Raw genomic sequence first — 3229 nt, forward strand, 5'->3', positions numbered from 1 at the left:
CCCCACAGGCTGATGTCAGCATCTCAAACAGCCGGTGCACCGCCTCCTCCCCTCCGCCTCATTTGTTGTGTCAGAGCGCACAAGGCTATGGGCCAAGTGCTGGAAACTGGGGTGCTGAGCCTCTTTCCGTGTTGTAAAAGCACGATGATTCAATCATTTTGGAGGAGAAAGAACGCCAGTGGAAAAAGAAAGCCAGAAGCTGTGTCATTAAGAAACGATGCAAACCACTCTACAAGTGTCCCTGGTGGTCTAGTGGTTAGGATTCGGCGCTCTCACCGCTGCGGCCAGGGTTCGATTCCCGGTCAGGGAATCACGTTTTATTGTTCCTGATAGTGGCAACAGCAAAAGCAGCACAGCTCTGACCAGATTCCTTTCAATGTCTCAGATCAGTTAATGTCGGCGAGAACATCAGAGTCCATGTTCCAGCTTCTTAAAGAGAGGAAAGGTGCCTTAAGTGTCACTGCTCAGTCGGACTGTTCACCTTTGTGTTGTGTTGTTAACAGGGACATGAGCAGTAATAGCAGTAACATTCACAAGATGAACAACCAGCAACGATAATAACCATCGCGCTTCATCTCAATAGTGTCCCCTGTTCTGGTGAGTTTCAATGCCAAATAAAACACGTTTGTCGTCAGGAAGCAGCCATTCAATTAGATCACCACTGATCTGAAAAAATCTCAACTCCGCTTTCCTGCTTTTCCTCCATAACCTCAGTTAAACTCGAGCCTAATCACAACATTGTATATTACTGTCAGCTTTCAAAAATTTAGATAACTTTAATGACCTGTGCATGCTTGCTGTAAATTGAATAATATGAAATGAGCTAAAAAGCCCTTCCCACAATTCAACCCAGTGCAGGGTCAGCCATATGAGAAAGTTCAGAGAGGGAAAACATTACCTCCATGTCTCCCTGCACATATTTCTCTCCTGACGAGTTGAATATTTGCAACATTTTTCTTTATAATTGAGACATTTTCATGGACAGATTGTCCCACAATGCACAAATATCTGTGCTGCAGAAAACTATTTTGCTTCAGATTAAAATTGCTGAGTAACCTTTCGCACAGCCCAATGCCCAATAATCCCTGCTCCATGTCAATAAAAGCTGCTCCGGGTGAGGTTGGAGCTCACAGCCTCGGCATTTCACGCGCCCCTATACCGTCAGAGAAGGACCGCACTCTCACAGATTGCGTCACTTCTATCTGTATCACCCTGGTCACTGTCTGATTCAGCATTGCATCTCTCATCCTTCTGCACATGAACCGCTCGGCTCCATCTCGGTTTTGTCGCATTGTCTTGGTTTATAATGCACAGACTATCCTGTCAACTATTACATTGCAGTTTCTAATGCATGAAACCCTACCTTACAGAGCACAGTCTTCGCTCTGTCGCGCAGTATTGAAAGCAATGGTCTTGTAAAGCAGCGGTCATGAATTTACTTCTAACTGGAGGATATGAGAATGTTTGTACAACTGCCGCATCCAACATCCAAAGGAGCACTTTCATATCGTCTGAAATTATGCCAATGTCATTTCCTCCACAGGCCAGCAGTTGGGTGAGTTAAGGTATTATAAAATGCAGATTGGCAAGGAAACAATGGGGGACCAACCGAGAGGGGAGCGGCCGAATGCTTTTTTTCTTTGCTGTAATCAGATTCTGGTTTTGAAGTGTGGAACAGGACAATATAACCCAAATAGGTGAAATCCTACTTTCTGTGGGTTGGTCTCTGCTGAGGCCTTTGTCACCTTCTGGGAAATATGTCTGTGTGTTACCTTCTGAGGGTGAAAATGTGGTCCAGTTCCCCAAGGGAATGTGAACATCTCAAACGGCCGGTCCATCGCTTCGTAGCACACAAGGCTATGGGTCAAAGCTGGAAACTGGGATGTTGAGCCTCTTTCCGTGTTGTAAAAACACGATGATTCAATCATTCTGGAGGAGAAACAACTGTCGAAGAAAAAAAAGCCAGAAGTTGTGTCATTTAAGAAACGATGTACACCCCTTGCTACCGTCCCTGGTGGTCTAGTGGTTAGGATTCGGCGCTTTCACCGCTGCGGCCCGGGTTCGATTCCCGGTCAGGGAATGAAGTTTTATTGTTCCTGATGGTGACAACAGCAAAGGCAGTGCTGCTCTATCCGCAATCCTTTCAATGTCAGTTAATGTCCCCGAAAACATCAGAGTCCATATTCCAGCCGCTCAAAGAGGCGAATGGTGCCTTCGCCGTCATTGCTCAGTCAGGCTATTCACCTTTGTGTTGTGTTGTGTTGTGTTGTTAGCAGGGACATCAGCAGTAAGTGTAACATTCACAAGATGAACAACCAACAAAGATGATCACCTTCGCTACTTCAATTCAATAGTCTCCCTTTTGTGACGCGGTGAGTTTCACTGGCATTTGTCGTCCGGAAGCTACAATTCATCCTCTCGAGTCTGCTCGGCCATTCAATGAGATCGCTGCTGATCTGATAAATGTCAACTCCGCTTTCCTGCTTTCCCTCCGTAACGTGAGGTAAACTCGAGCCTAATCACAACATCATATATTACCGATATTTTTCAGAAGTTCAGATTACTTCAGTGACCTGTGCATGTTTGCATGAAATTGAATAATATGAAACGAGCAAAAAAAAAGCCCTTCCCGCAATTCAACCCAGTGCAGGGTCAGCCATATGACAAAAGTAAGAAAGCGAAAACGTTAGCTCCATGTCTCCCAGCACAGATTTCTCTCTTGACGAGTTGAATATTTGCAGCATTTTTCATTATAATTGTGACATTTTCACGGACAGATCCTCCCTCAATCCACAAATAACTGTGCTGCCAAGAACGAATTTGCCTCAAATTAAAATTGCTGCGTATTTTTCATACAGCCTGATGCCCCAATAATCCCTGCTCCATGTCAATTAAAGCTGCTCCGGGTGAGGTTGGAGCTCACTTCTATCTGTATCACCCTGGTCACAGTCTGATTCAGCATTGCATTCTCTCATCCTTCTGCACATCATCCCCGCGGCTCTATCTCGGTTTTGTCACATTGTCTTGGTTTATAATGCACAGGCTATCCCGTCGTCTATTACCACAGAGTTGCTCCGCGCGCTCATTGCCATCCCCATTTCCGGTTGTATCTTCGCAGCTGGGTCACTGAGTCTCTCTGGTTCCGGGCCTGGGAGCTGGGATTATATGGTCGTCTGCAGCAATGGTTACTTCCTTGTGTGAGGGAACTGGTGAAGTAACCAATGCTAAA

The 3229-nt window shown here is 45.6% G+C and overlaps 2 non-coding genes across 2 annotated transcripts; both read left to right on the forward strand.

The window, feature by feature from the left end:
- The first annotated feature begins 238 nt into the window (after positions 1 to 238).
- On the forward strand, positions 239 to 310 carry trnae-cuc. Its single transcript has one exon. It is a non-coding gene; the product is annotated as a tRNA-Glu (tRNA).
- A 1698-nt stretch (positions 311 to 2008) lies between these two features.
- trnae-uuc lies at positions 2009 to 2080 on the forward strand. The gene has a single exon. It is a non-coding gene; the product is annotated as a tRNA-Glu (tRNA).
- Positions 2081 to 3229: the final 1149 nt, after the last annotated feature.

This window comes from Rhincodon typus, unplaced genomic scaffold (genome assembly GCF_021869965.1).
Source record: "Rhincodon typus isolate 14 unplaced genomic scaffold, sRhiTyp1.1 hic_rhity00000091, whole genome shotgun sequence".
NCBI lineage: Eukaryota > Metazoa > Chordata > Chondrichthyes > Orectolobiformes > Rhincodontidae > Rhincodon > Rhincodon typus.